The 16,514-nt window shown below is 34.3% G+C and overlaps 1 non-coding gene across 1 annotated transcript; it reads right to left on the reverse strand.

The window, feature by feature from the left end:
• Positions 1-15,279: 15,279 nt before the first annotated feature.
• Positions 15,280-15,386, reverse strand: LOC112502809. Its single transcript, XR_003067771.1, has one exon. It is a non-coding gene; the product is annotated as a small nucleolar RNA R71 (small nucleolar RNA).
• Positions 15,387-16,514: the final 1,128 nt, after the last annotated feature.

Here is a 16,514-nt window from a genome sequence, read left to right on the forward strand (position 1 = left end):
TCATCGTAATTTGATTTCACTATTCTTATTGATCGGGAAATCTTGTTTCTTTTCCTGTTTTGCTGATTTTGTGTGTTTGATTGGTTTGCTTGGATGCCATCTATGTATTTATCGTAGAAAACCATATCATGATAATAAGTTAGGGTTCGTGAAAAATTTAGAGAAATAATTGTTTTATGATCTAACTATGCAAGCTACTGCTTGTGCCCAATACTTGAGCCTTGCTTTCACATCTTCAGGATGATCATCTACACAAGTTTTTAACCCAATTAGAGTTAGACCCACATCATGTTCTGCAATATGTGTGTCTATATGTATATACATTGGTTATATACATAAGATGAGTTTCTGGCGAAAATTCCAAAAAATATAAACTGATGAACACCCTAATAACCATTTATTTAAATGGTATGCATATGTGTACACAAGTAATTGAATACGTTTCTTAGATTGGACAATGTACTTGTATGCACTGTACCCGAGAAATTATTTGTATGAGCAGATGAATAGTTATCAAATTTTCTTTTATTTGCAGTTTCCCAGGAAAACATTATGTTTTGTAAAACCGTGAGATCATGAAATAACATTGAAACTTCATGTCAAGAAGTTGGTGACGGTAAAAGAACATCAAACATTCACTGCAAAAAACATTGTGAGTTGTTTATGGGATTGTGTTCACTTGACACCATACTGTTTTTAACAAATACCGTGGCCACTTTATTACATTTGAAGTTTCACAGCAAAACGTCATGATGGTAAAAAAAAACCCAAATATTAACAACAAAAACATTGTGAATAGTGTTATGTTGTGAAAGATTTACAAGATTTAGTGTTATTCATGTAGAGTCACACATCTCACATGATCATAGTGTATATATGTATATATATATATATATATATAATTGCATAAAATCCATATAATAAGCATGTATAATGAAGGTTTTGGGCACAATTTGCTGGTAACCAACCAGATCTGATTGAATTTTAATCAAATTCGAAAGAACAGATTCAGAAACACTCACCAGGAGTGGAGATCTTCCAATTAGCAATCGGAGCCGAGGGTGGTGGCGGTGACGCGGTTTCTTTGTTAAATCCGTTTCACTATTAAAATATAGATTGTTGTTGTTTCCGAATCGAATTTGTTTTTGATGAACACAGACAAATAGATAGGCACTGGGAATTGGGATCAAATCATTTAACATAAAACAAAAATAGAACATAGTAGACTAATAGATAATCCAATTTAGATATCCAAACAGACTCATTTGAGCATACTAACATTCATAAAAAGCTAATAAATGCCCCTCCGATCAAGTGTTTGTGTAAGATTTTCTTTACAGTATCTCATTGATGAAAAAAAGGTCATCAAAATTAGCTCTCAATAACAGAACCTTAGTTTATAAAGCCAGACAGAGGAAAGCTGAAAGTGATGGAAGGCCATGTGAAAAACACTCTTATTGAGAGCCTATTTTGATCAGAAACAAATTTGGGATGGCCAGACTCTAATCCATCACCCATACTTGAAACCTACTTTAGAAAATTCGAAAACCTACTTTGAAAAAAATATGCATCCCACAATAAATGTCAAATGAATTTATGATCATAGGGAAACGATAAGATGGCAGGCACAATTGAGTAGCTTGCCTAACTTATGGATCCTCATAGATTGCACTGTCTTCATATGGATTCTCATAAATTGCACTATCTTCAAAATTCAAGATATTGCATGTACTTCAGGATCAAAATTTTATTTACTCCATCGGTTAAACAAAAACATAAAWTTCGATTTGATGACGCRRTTTCATTGTTAAATYCGTTTCACTATTATGATAATGTTTTCGGTTCATRAATATGTGTTTTGGCTTAGTGAGACTARAATTTGATGAAACACTACGTTTATGGCATAATATATGATTTGGCATAATATAGGTTTATATGTTTTAAACTTCTGTTAATGTCATGCATATTAAGATCTTAAACATTAAGCAATTAATGCTATGTATTTTAGTATTTGCTTAAAACCTCTAACAGTGACTCTCATGGATCTTAAGAACTTAGATAGAATTTGATGAAACCCCATGTTTTATGGTATTCAAACTTGTATTTTGGAGGTTTCATTGTTAAAACAGGTTCATATGTATGGTAAACAGTAAACATATGTATGAAACCCCTGTTACTTTCATCCATCTCAAATATATACGATTTTGCATAAAATATGATTTCGCATAATATATGATTTGGCATAATTAATGATTTGGCATACTATAGCTTCATAATAAATGATTTGGCATAATATAGGTTCATAACATATGTGTTGTAAATTCACATACACTAATGCCATGTATACCTTCAGATATTGATGTTGTTTAGCACCCAAACCCTGGTAAGTTAAAGAAATTGAAGATTACTATAAACAAAACTTCCTCATCGGGCCATGGTAACACAAAAACTGCTTCCCCACATAAACGCTTGGTGAAAACAGCAGAAACCAATACTTCAGAGAAACCAGTTGGATTTGTTGAAGAGGAGGTGGATATTGAGTTCAATGATCAAAACATGAAGAAAAGTGGGAAAAGATCGTTACTCCTTCCGTCAGAGGTACAGTTGCAATACATGTCCTTTTTATTGAATATTTGGCGAAATATGTATTATTTTGTTCTAGTTAATGGATATTTAGATGAAAATTGGTTCCTCAACCAACTAATGCAACTGTATAGCAATAAATATATAAAAATTTATTGCAACCTGTTTCATACCATTCTACAACCTGTTTCATACAAGTCTGAATATTTTCATTCACTGTTTTATTGAATTTCATTATATTTATATATTATACTTTTGATGAAAAAACATATTTTCACACACTAATGTCCAACATTATTATTTTTTAGGTAAAACTTCTTTGAAAAAGATGAAGGATGCATCACAAGAATTGCCCAAAGAATTAGATGGTATGCATCTAGTATAACATACTCATGTAGTTCCATTTGAACCATTCTTTTTAAATTGGTTCACTTCTTCAAAAATCCGTAATGAATTTATTAGAGTTTGTTTGTTTTTTTCTTTTACCATAATGTTAATATAAGAAATAAGATTTTTATGATTATTACATGAAACTTAATATGTTTTAATTTTTCATATACTAATATATTGTATATCTTCAGATAGTGATTTTGTTCAAGACCCAACCCTTAGTATGCTAAAGAAAGTGAAGGTTACAACATCCAAAAAAGCCTCATCGAGCCATGGTCAGACGAAACATGTTCCCCCAAATAAACAACCGGTAAAAGTAGTAAAAACCAATAAAGGACCTCAGCAGGCAAAAGGTAGAACAAATCTTACATTTTTCAAAATTTTTAAAATACATACAAATGCTAATTAATATATTGTTGATCTTCTCTCTTAGTGGTTTGATGATAATCCATTTTTACCTATGTACGAAGTATTTATGTTTATGTCTTTCCAGTTCCAGCGATCTTCACTGAGTCTGTTCAGTGATCGTTGAAGAACTTGTATTGTAATTCTATCAGCGACAACGATACTTCAAGAAGACAACACTCACACCAAAGAACCTTCAGCCAATGTCGAAGACTGAAACTGAAGATTAGAGACTGGCGAGTACGTGATATGAAGCGGTACTCAGTGATTACAAGCCTGTCTACATATGTGTTAAGACTGCCCAAGCCTCAACGAATGTTGAAGAGACCTTTAGGTATTCCAGCATTCAGCGATCAAAAGAAGCTTGCTAAGCATGATGGTTGTTTTCTTGTCCTTATACACACAAAGGACAAACCCATACCCTTTCTAAATGTTAGTACGGTACGGAGCTGACTAGTTGACTCTATTGCCCACCAACTTTAGGTAAAGATGTCTGCTTATGAATAGGCGTTTTGTACTATTCACTGTAGCAAAGAACAAGCCTTCCCCTTAAGGCTTGACACACGTTCTAACCCTACCATATTGCATTAAATGTGCATTTAATGTAATGGGTATAAATAGATGTGTTCTATCTCCATGAAGAGATACTCTAACTCTTAACCTAAACCTTACTCTGAGCATCCTTGAGCTTAAGTAAAAAGAACACACATCTAAGAACAAATACGCTCATCCAAGAGCAAGTTAGAATCCCTTTTATTGCATTCTAAAAAAGTTCATTCCTAGAAAGAACTTACTTTCTTCTATTTCTTTTACAACAAATCTTTTCTTATTTGCTAGGTTTAAGTGTGTAACCAAAGATTGTTTAGATAGGTTTTCTTACCTTATTTTTCCGCAAACTGTCTTGTAAAATTTGTATTGATCTTCTCTTTTCAATATACATTTTAAATTTGAAAATACTGTATTTGTATTCATCCCCCCCTTCTACAAAATGTTATACATATCTTGTAAACCCTTACGGGATCAACATATATGCACGAGTTTTGGGTAACCCAACACGTAGTGGGGTTCAAGACAATGAGAGGATACACAACGAAGCCGATCAAAAAGGAATAAATCATGAGCTGGACAAAGGCATTGAAGATGAACCATCATCTGAAACGAGTGAAATACAATATCGTGTATTAAGAACTAGGACATCTTCAAGGACATTGCATGAACCAGTGCACACACTTAACGATTCCCAATGGACTGCCGTTAAGAGTATGGGATTAGGGAGTCTACTTGACATTAAAATAGACGGGGTCCCATCTCGATTGGGTTTCAATGTTGTAGATAATTTAGATACTACGAATATGAGGCTGAATGTTAGACACGGTTCAATTCCAATTACAATACCATCCATTCATGACTTACTAGGCTTGATGACTGGGGGGATTGATATACTTAGTACTCAACAAGAAAAACCTGAGTCAAATCTTAATGACATGTTTAGGAAGCAATTCGTTAAGAAAAAGATGAGACCAAAGGATGTGATGGAACTTATCCAAGGTTCTGGATATGCATCTGGTGCATTCAAAATCAATTTCTTGGTTTTGTTTGTAAACTTGATGGTAGATTGTAATCGCATGGGGTGTTGCAATCTTAGTTTTTTGTCTTCCATTGAGGATGAGAAAATGATACGTGAGATTGACTAGTGCAAATACATATATGATATGTTGAAAATGAGTAAGCACAACTGGAGCAGAACAAGTGATATATGTTTCTACGCCGAGCCACTTACTTATTTGATCGTAAGTGCATTTACTTGTTTATTTCGCATAATCTCTTTCAATTAAAGTCTAAATATCCGCTTGTTTTATTTTTTACTCAGTTACTATACGTGGAGTCAACTATATGGCCAGATGAAGTAGTTGACCACATTAGACCAGCTACAAGCGGATGGAGCTTCGAGATGTTAAGAAAACGTGAGGCTTGGGAGATTGCCAATGGAGGATTTGGATCGGCTGAATTGTTGGACGAGACAAGAAAGGTGGAAAGAGAGGTACTTATCTACCTTTAATGCATGAAACGTGTCATGATGAGTAAACAAAGGAAAAATGAAATGGTACTAAATAGTCTCTTAATATGAAAAAGCACATCTGAACCAACATATGAAACCTTTTCAATTAGTCAAGAAACTTATTACTCGTTATATGAATTTGTTCCAGTTGCTTAGTACGCATTATACGAATCTGTTTCACTTGATGACTGTGTTTTCAGTACACGATTCTCTTCAATATTATGATAATGTTTTCAGTACATGAATCTGTGTTTTAGTATAAGAATCTTTTTTTAGTATATGAATCTGATTATGAGGATGCACATGTTTCACTATTATCATGATATGAAATGGTGTCAATGTTCTTCAGTACATGAAACTGTTTGCACATATGATTTTGTTTTCATTACATGAATCTAGATGAATCTGTATCACTATGTAAATGGATGAACCTGTTTTTAGTATATGAATCTTACTCTGTGGATGAACATGTTTCACTATTATCATAATATGAAATGGTTTTACTGTCTTATGTAATATGAAACTGTTTGCACAAATGATTATGTTTTCATTACATGACTCTAGTACAATCTGTATCACTGTGTTACTTGATGTACCTGTTCTTAGTATACAATCTATATCACTGTGTTACTTGATGAACCTGTTCTTGAGTACATGAAACTGTTTGCACAGATGAGTTTGTTTTCATAGCCTGAATCTAGATGAATCTGTATCACTGTGTCAATGGATGAACCTGTTTTCAGTATATGAATCTTACTCTGTGGATGAACATGTTTCACTATTATCATAATATGAAATGGTTTCATTGTCTTGGTTATATGAAACTGTTTGCACAGATGATTCTGTTTTCATTACATGACTTTAGTACCATCTGTATCACTATGTTACTTGATGAACATGTTCTCAGTATATGAAATGGTTTCACTATGACTCACCTGTTACTAATTCAACAGCCTATACAAAAGTTTTTCCAATATATGAACCTGACAACCATGCCAAATATTAACCAAACATTACATGAACCATTATCTGAACCAACAGTTACCGTCATGCATCTTGAACCGCATGCAACTGTAGCATACAGTAAACTAGTTCATGTACTTATTCTTGCAGCCTGATTAGTTTGTTAGTTATTCCTAACCATTATTATTTATCAAAGGAGTTTTCCAATTGTTTGTCTTGCTATGATTTATAGAGGGAAATCAACTTGATTAAAGACATGATAGGTCATATACTTGCTACAAAGTATCATGGTGATGAAGCTTTCATAAGTCTTACTGGTGAGCTCAATGATATTTTCAGATCCTTTACGAAGCATGAATCAAGTCGCGAAGCAATACCCGATAATGTAGCTTCGGCAGTTGTTGGTGCATCAAGTGGCATATGTGTTGGCCAACGTGGTAGGGATGAAACTAGAACTGAAAATGACTTGATTCTAACACCATTGGCACAATATTGGTTCAATCAAACCTTGCATAAAATATGTGATGAAACAGTCGAGAAATTAATTTTGAGCAAAGAACACAGCAAGGAAGCATTAGATTTACGGCCTCCACAATTCGACTTGGGAATCAGCCCGACCAAGACAGTAGAATCGTCGCCTGTTACAAAGCAAGTAGAAAGGATAAAAGAAAAGGTGTTTGCATCGTAGATGATGCAACATTAAAGAAATGCAACAGGTTCACTAGATGGCATAATGGAAACGATACCAAAAATCACCTGAAGTCAACGTACGTTACAGCTTCACGGAGGAGTGTTCATTTGGGAGATCACTTAAGATCACCATTCGTAAGGCGAGCTATAGACATGAAGGTAAGTGCGGAAGATAAACATATACACGAGTGGGCGCTGACAGAAAATGGTTCAACATTGTAAGAATATGTTTATTTAATTTTCACTGTATGAAACTGTTATCAAATGGGATTTTTAAAACTGTATCAACAGCAAATATTGAGACTAATATGGGTATGTTTATGTTGCACAACTGCAGTGACATTGTATTCGAATTGGAGAATGACACTAATATATTGCGGGGCTATTGGGCAAGCCTAGCATCCAAATCCATGGTGTACACCAATGTTATTGATGGATGGGATGAACTGCTAAACCACGAGGAAATGTATCGAAGCCGTGACTTACCTCATCGGTATTTTTTCAATACAAGTGTCTTGGTAAGATCTATATAAATATGTAGTATGTGCAATGAAACAAACCATCGATTTACGAATAATCTCTGATTACGTAACTAATACACAAGGAGATCCGAAGCTAAGGACTTAGCAGGCCGATTTCAATGTTCTGTATGACATTTTCAGCAATAACTTGGCTAAATCAGTTCGTTTTGACATGAACGTTCTGAAAATGCAAAATATGGATCTGGTATGGTCAGCTTTTATATATTTTTTTTCATTTAAAACTAAATAAACCTTTTTCTTGTCCATGAGATTACGTAACCTTTAAACCCACACAGGCTTTCTTCACTATTATGGACTGTGGTCACTACTACTTGGTGGTGTTTAACTTGAAGAACCCCTCAATTGTTGTAATAGGCAACCGATTTTGGAAAGGATGTCCGATTGAAGACGATATGGGTTTGTATGAACACGTTGTTGACATATTAGTAAGTATACTCACTGAACATTCACTCTCATACTAGATATTTCTTTATGCATTATATTTTACAATTGAGTATTGGTTTTTTCAGCATCGCCTAATGATCAAGCACCTAAAAGCTGTACAACATCCAATTTGGCAAGAAATCGATGAAACGGGGCATGAGCGCTTGCAAATGAGTTGGCAAACTAAAGAGAACTTATATGATGGTGGTGTGTTCTTGATGAGGCATATGGAAACTTGGATGGGAGATGAAAGGTCATGGAAGACCGGTTTCACTACCGAGGGGCCGCATCAAAGAAACCAACTAACAGATCTAAGGAAGAAATACACGCCAAAGTTAGTACTTAGTAATTTTAGCAAAAAAAGGGATTGCGAAGGAGGTTGATCAGTTCCATGCAATGGATCCCGAAGTTAAACAAAAATCAATAGAACAGGCACAAGCAACAAAGAGATCTGGCATAGGTGTTGTAATACCCCATATCACATATTGCATGTAACATATACTTCATACGAAAGAAATACATGTTTATACACCACTTAGGTCCCACAGTACAAGTATCTACCAGTATAAAATACATGGCTCAAAAATTCAAAATACTTTTTTGTACTAATCATTGTTCATCAATCAAAACTATACATCATAAGCAATTCTTTATGTAGATAAGCATTTAGGAAAATATCACATTTTCTCCTTCCCCTTACCGTCCGTACCTCCTGCAATACATAGTTAAAATCACAAAACGAGGGTTAGACCGAAAGGTCTAGTGAGTTACCCTATTTAAGTTATTGCAGGGTGATAATCACCAAAACTTTTTAAATAAAACAACTTTTAACATATATAATCAATATATGAACAAATGGAGCATATTACCAGTTCCTTCCCCTTTTCAAGCCAAGCATTCATCTTTTCAAATAACATACCTTTGAACCAATCAGGTTTCATATAATGCCACTTTTAAACCTTTTCTAATCAAACAAGGTTTATTTAAAGTTTCAGGCCAAACCTGTTATTTTCTCCTCAATAACATCCAGACTACGATTTCCAATAAGAACCTTGATCCTAAATATCTAAATCACAAAGAAATAAAGATTCCAAACCACGATAATCTTAAGGGATATAATAAAAAGAGTTATATCATTCAACACACATACAAATGTCACCCTTATATCAAATGTACACCTCTCCTTGATATGCCACCCTTATCCCATGGTGCCGCTCTCCTTGATATGCCACCCTTATTTCCTCATCAATACATTTTACAAAAACAATTCCAAATAGATCGCAGTCAATGGAATTATTATCAATCCAAAATCATTTATATCAAAWTTTCCATTTTATGATAAAATAACAATTTTTATCAATCAAGCACAAGACATAGTACAAATCCGGTCAACTTGGCTTGGCCGGACTTCATCTCCGGTCAAGTCTTGGCCGGTTTATCAAATTCGGACAACACATCGCTCAAGGCTTATTCGATTTAACACTTAGAATAAATTCCAACACTTTTGTCCGGATAACAAGTCCGGACAATACATCGCCTAAGGCTTGTCCGATAAAATAAAATAATTCGGACATCATTTAGTCGTATTCCTACTTCTCCATTCAAAATACTTGGTATAAACTCAATAATCATAAGTCGCTCAACACTTGTTCGGTTTAAGACTAAACTGTTTAAGCCTTAACCGGTTTAGGGTTTAAATCGCCCAACCCTTATCCGGTTTATGGTTTAAATCGCTTATGCCTTGACCGAATTAAGGCTAATCTGCCTAACAGTTGTCCGGTTTAAGACTAATCTGGACAACACTCTAGTGAATAACTTTTAAATCAAAAGTAAAGTTCTATACCCAATTATACAATTATGAAGAGTTAAAAAGTAGTAAGAATCACTCACCTTATGTAATTTCTTTTGAAACTCAGATGAATCCAACTTCTTGAAATCAGTCTATAAGCAATTCGGTCAAACTCTTTTTCAAATATCACTCTGGTTTTTCTTTCAAAATAGTCAAGAGGTTTATTTGAAACCCTCACTACCTATTTATACCCCTTTCTATAAAAAGAAGGGCGGTTTAACAGCCCCTTATTATGCATGCCTCCCCCATGCATGTATACATAACATTTCATGCATATAAATACATACAAACTCATGCGTACATATCTATGCATATGACTAATCATGCGCACACATCTATGTTTTTCAGATTATACATAAAATACCCATACTTATATGATCAAATATAACAATTTATCATGCTGTCACGTAATCATATATAACAAATAATCACGTATTCATTACCTGAGGTGATAACCAAGATTCAGTTATCACAGACGTTCTCGTTAATTAGAACAAGCCATAGATTTAGTTTTGGTCCAATAAGGACACTTTTTTGGGTTTTTTTGGAGGTTAGGAACTGAATTTTATCCTATACTTAGGAGTCACTTATGTTTGGTTCATTTTGGTTTGACTAAACTGATGTGGGTCTTTATACGTACCCAAAACCTTGTTAAGCTAGGTAATGTGTAGTCAAGTCTGCTTTATAATCAACCTTCGTTGTGTGTCTCTGTTTATCGTACTTGTGCTCTATCTTTCATCATGAAACTATTTCATAGTATTCACGCTTGAGAAATTCAAGGAAAAAAGGAAACATGATCATTTCAGAAAATGATACTATGAAACAAATGCATCACTACCCAAATCAATGAAATTGCTATAGGAAACATATGTCATTTCATGTTCTCAGTACATGAGTCTGTTTCATTTTTATTATAACATACATTTGTTCACTGTTAGTGAAATTGTTTCACTATCTGCCAAGTAAACCCCATTTCTTTAACATGAAAGATTAAAGACATCAACCATCACAACATCCATTATATGAACCTGTTTCACAACTATAACACTTTACACAATATATGTACCATTATACAAAACACCAATTATTGTAATTGATTTACAACCGCATCAATGTCATCTACACAAATTTTGAAACTCTTTCATATTTTTTTTAATTTACAATAAGGCATTACATGGTTTCACTGTTTGCTTCCATTAATCATTTTATGGTCAAACTATTTGATACTGTTTAAGTTTAAAAAATTCTAGGAAACAAGGAAACTACATTAGCAAAAAAATTAAATTTTGCATCAATGTCATACATAAAAGTTTTGCAACCTGATCAAGTTTCATTAAATTTGTATCCATATACCATATCATAGAAATTCATAACCATTAAAAGGAACAAGATCATCCAAAAAAATTGAAGATGCAAAACAATTTCATCAATAAAGGTTGATAAGATCAAACAAATGAAACAAATACGAGCGTTCCCTAACAGATGAAACCAATCTAATTTGAATAACTAAACAATTATTTCGTACCATCGCCTTTTGATGAACAACTGCGAGAATCATGCCAACCCATTTTCTCACAAGTTTTGCACAATATTTTGGGTTTCTTTGCATTGATGGATGCCCTCTTTGACATACCAACAAGATGCTTCCCGATTCCACAACCTTTAATAGGTATCCCGGTTGAGGGTAAGATATCAACTGATTCAAGTTCGGAAACACACAAGAGCTCCTAAATATCATTTCTCTTATGTTCAGTACCTGTCAATATAAGAACATCGATTGAAATTTCATCACCCAACTGTTCCAAATTGTTCCACGAACTTTGTCAACGAATTCTTATCATTACGTACATGCCCAATAATTAGATCAAACATTGATATAGCCTGGTTGATCATAACTTGCTTCTCAACATCCATTTCACCATACCTAGCACGAGCCGACAATAACTCAACGGGAACTGACTCTCGTCTCCATCACGGCAAAATGTATTTCTCAGGAATAGATTGCACCTCAGAATTTAACATTACCTTAAACGCGTGGCGACATAATATACCATTGCAAACAAAATGGTTGCAACTACAATCAAAAGACTCTTCCCTTTTATCATGAACCACCTAGCGTATCATGAAATAACAGAAGAAAAGTTAGAAACAAATATTATGAACTCCGATTCTAATCAATTAATTTCAAAATAAAATCGAAAAATTGATCATGACCTTGTACGTAGCTTTAACCTCAGAATTCTTGTTCTTATACGTAATACTGTAAATCATCTTATCACCGACCTCTACGACGTCGACAACCCCACAGAACCATATTGCCTTGTTCATTTCCTTTTGTACATAAAAAAATCGTTTTCGTGTACAATTTCATTGTTTGCGCTTCAATTTTAGATGCTGATAACAATCTAGGTATCGTAGTTCTAGTAGCAACCTCAAGGGGAACAGTGTTCTTTCCTTTAACTTTGATTGCATCGTCGAAAGTGTTAAGAAAATAAAAAAGATCATTTCAATACTTCGTATAAACATTAAAAAATGCGTTAATACTCTGAGACCTGGAAGTCGTTTTCATCAGACCAGACATAGGATAGTTCTTGAAGTAGGCCGAAATCCAAGATTCTCTTATTGCATGCATTTCTTCAAACCATGAGTGGCCCCGTAAGCCATACTCATCCATCATTTCATTCCATTTTTCCTAAAAAATTTCAGGACCTATGTGCACATTCCATACGAGCTTGTTGAATTCGCTTTTGAACGGGGTGCTATGGGCTAAATGATCATTAATCTACACGGTGAAACAAGCACACAATCAAACAATAAACAAACCCTTGTATACATATGATATGTTTTGGAAAATTTTCCAGATGAAACATATATTAAACAAACATATGTGTGCATATATTAGAATTCAACTCAAAAGATCAAATTAAACATACTTTGTCCTTCACTTTTTTGGTTATGTGCCATATACACAATCAATGGGTAGCTGATAAGTATCAATTTTATTTGATAATTTTACACTTTTTCTTTGCTTTATTTACCCATTTTAGTTTTCCAAAATTCCGCAAATTGAGTCTTTTTGTTTTATTTTTCTATCTTTTTTTGTTGGAGATAAAGTGATATGACAAACATGTTTACTTCTTGGATATGTGCTGATTTTTGGAAAAATAGCCATGTTGATAGGTATTTGGCTGAATCATGCTACAACATGTGCTGCCAACGATTCCAAGGGCACTTTGGAGAATAGTACGGGGAATCTTTTGAGGTCAAATCCCCTCTTTTCGCAGCCCATCTTCTGTAGATTTTAAGATCTCATGATACAAATTTAAGATCTGATTTTTGTGGTTATCTAGGTAGCATGGCTTTACCCATTGGACTATGTAAAAAAGTTGGGTAAAACCTTTATCTTTTGGTCCTTGTCCTCCCTTCTTCCACTATATAAAGGGGGAGGCTTGACATTGTAAAAACAAGTAATTATAGGTAAGCAATTTTAGAGAAACAATCTAGAAAGAATTTTGAAGTAGTTACTTTGAATGTTGAAGGTTCTTTTGGGTTTAAAGTTGTGTTTGGAAGTATTTTACTTTTGTTCTTTATAATTCCTCTTTATATTTATTTCTTCTATTATCTTTTATTCTCTTATGCTCTACTTATTATGCTTTATTATTATTCATGCAAGTAATTTTTCTATTCTAAGTATTGTTAGTCGCTTTTATAATTCCACTTAGCATTTATTTCTTCTACTTTAATTTCCTTTCTTATGCATTAAGAGTTTTATTTTATACTTGTTGCATATATGTCTGTTTTGACTCGAATGAATGTTCTGAAGAAACCTCAATTAAGTTATGTTATAGAAAAAGAGGATTCTTGCGTTTTTACCCTTCTGCTGAGAAAGCATTGCTTTCTCGGCTCATTTCTTAAGATACTTCAATTGGTACATGCAAGAAATAGGCCAATTTAGCGGCAATTAATTTTTCAAGTATGTTAGGCTAAAAATATAGCTTGGGTGTTGGGTGACGTTAAGAGAAAAACCGATTCCGTTTGTAGAAATATAAATTATAAATCTTTACAACTACATCATTCAAGTTTTTATTGCAAAAACATCATCCATGGACAAGTTGATCACTTGTTTAAAAGTGTTAAATGTGTTGTATTTAGAGAGAAACCAACAAGCACACGTCAACTTGAATGATATGGAAGTATGCTCGAGAGAGTTGCTTAGAATCGAGGAGACTCGTTTTCACTATAAAAGGAATAGTTTGAGCCAATGTCAAGAATCCAGCCTTGCATAGAGAAATGAAGGCTTGATTTATGACTGTGTGCCATTCTACATCTCGAGAGAGTACCTTAAAGAAGCTATTAGTTGCAAAGATAAGTTATTTATAAAGCATGCAATAGAACCATGCGGTAGCATGCTGTCTACTTAAAATTCGGTTTAATATATTAACAAATCTCTACACCCTAAGCTCTCTTTAATTACTTGTTCTTAACAGTAGTTTTAATCAACTCACCACAAATATTTCTTCGAATTCACCATCTGAAATCATATCTTTATTTATACTATTAAAATGAACTTTTTTTCTTTTCTCCGTGGATGATATTCGGTATTTTTACCACTTTATTACTTGTAAAAGACGATAGTGGATTGATGAGTGTATACTTGCACCAGTCTCCATTTGCTAACAGTCCGAGAGAGTTATTTGATATAATTCTCGTAACAAGTTTTTGCCGCCGCTGCCGGGGAATAGGCAAAAGTTTTTTTTAGTAAATCTAAAGATTTGATTTTTCTACCATTTTGTCACTTGTTTAGGTGTGGTGTATGCCAAGGCTACCACACGGGGAGTTTTTTTGAATTGGATCCAGATATCGAGCGAACTTTCAGACAAAGACGAAGAGTGCAAAGATTATTATTATCTACTCTAACCTCTTCCGATGTGGCTGAAAATCCACTTCCACCAACTCTCCCACCACTAAATGACGCTGAAAAAATAATTAGACTGGCAAACTCAAAAGACGGAGGAATTATGGACTATGCTATTCCTGTTTTTGATCATTTAAACTCAGGGATAATTAGACCAGAAATGGAAGCTCTCCATTTTGAGTTAAAACCAGTGATGTTTAATATGTTGCAAACCAATGGTCAGTTCAGTGGTTTGCCATATGAAGATCCACACTCACACTTAAAATTATTAATGGAAATAACTGACACTTGCCTTATCCTAAGAGTATCTAACAATGCTCTGAGACTCACATTGTTTCCTTTTTCTTTAAGGGATAGGGCAAAGTCTTGGTTCAATTCCTTATAACCAGGATCTGTGGATTCTTGGAATAGCATGGTAGAAAAGTTTTTTAAAAACTATTTTCCTCCAACTCGGAACGCTAAGTCCAGAAATGAAATTTGTCTTTTTAAACAAATGTACGATGAGACAGTTCCCGATGCTTGGGAAAGGTACAAGGAGCTATTAAGAAAATGCCCTCACCATGGCATTCCATACTGTATACAGCTCGAGACATTTTACAATGGGTTGAATCTCACTGCAAAACAAATGCTCGATGCTACATCAGGAGGAGCTTCCACAGTTAGTACCTATAATGATGGATATGATATATTTGAAAAGATTTCTAATAATAATGGACATTGGGCCGATCCATGTGCACTAGTACCACGCAAAATAGCGGGAGTTCATGACATAGATGCTTTTACAGCATTGACAGGACAGATGACTGCAATGACCAACTTGATTAAAAATTTAACAAATGGTCAGGCAGAACAATCTATAGCCACCGCACATGCTCCAACTGTTGAGTCAGTAAAATGTGTGTATTGTGGTGGAGGACATCCCTTTGAACATTGTCCATCTAACTCAGAATCAGTCAATTATGTGGGGAATCAAAATAGATCAGGGCCATTTTCTCAAACATACAATCCTAGGTGGAGACAACACCCAAATTTTTCATGGCACAGTCCTGCTTTAAACCCACCAATGAACAAACCCCAAGGGACTCCACAATTCCAACCACATCAGTCTCAACAACATCATCAGGGTCAAGCTCCAAACCATCACCAAAATACTTTTCATCAACAAACAAATCAGTCATCTTTTCAAAACAAGTCTAACCAACAAGCCGAATCTTCTACTTCTTTGGAAGCAACTCTAAAAGGATTCATAAACCAAACCAACACAACCATGAACCATTAGAACACTACCATAAGATCTCTAGAAACACAGATTAGTCAACTTGTACTTTAGGTAAGAAATAGACCTGCATGTACTCTTCCTAGTGATACAGATATCCCAAAGTCGATAATGAAAGAACATGTGAAGGTAGTGACTTTAAGGAGTGGAAAGAACCTCATAAGGAGTGAACCTATGAAAAAGTCTATTGAACCTCATGACCCAATTAAGATGGATATCACAACATCTAGTTCAGATATTGTCACACCCACCTTGAAAGATAAGGGAAAATCAATAGAAATAGGACCACTTCCTAAGAAAGCAGACTTCCCCTTGTTATTTCCAAATGAAGGCAAAAAGAAGGTATCATTTCAGAATGATATTGGAACATCTTCTTCTGAAAGTAACAAGAATGTTGAGTCACCAGTCCCTCATAATGA

Source organism: Cynara cardunculus, unplaced genomic scaffold (genome assembly GCF_001531365.2).
Source record: "Cynara cardunculus var. scolymus isolate 2C unplaced genomic scaffold, CcrdV1 Un_Scaffold_1944, whole genome shotgun sequence".
Taxonomy (NCBI): domain Eukaryota; kingdom Viridiplantae; phylum Streptophyta; class Magnoliopsida; order Asterales; family Asteraceae; genus Cynara; species Cynara cardunculus.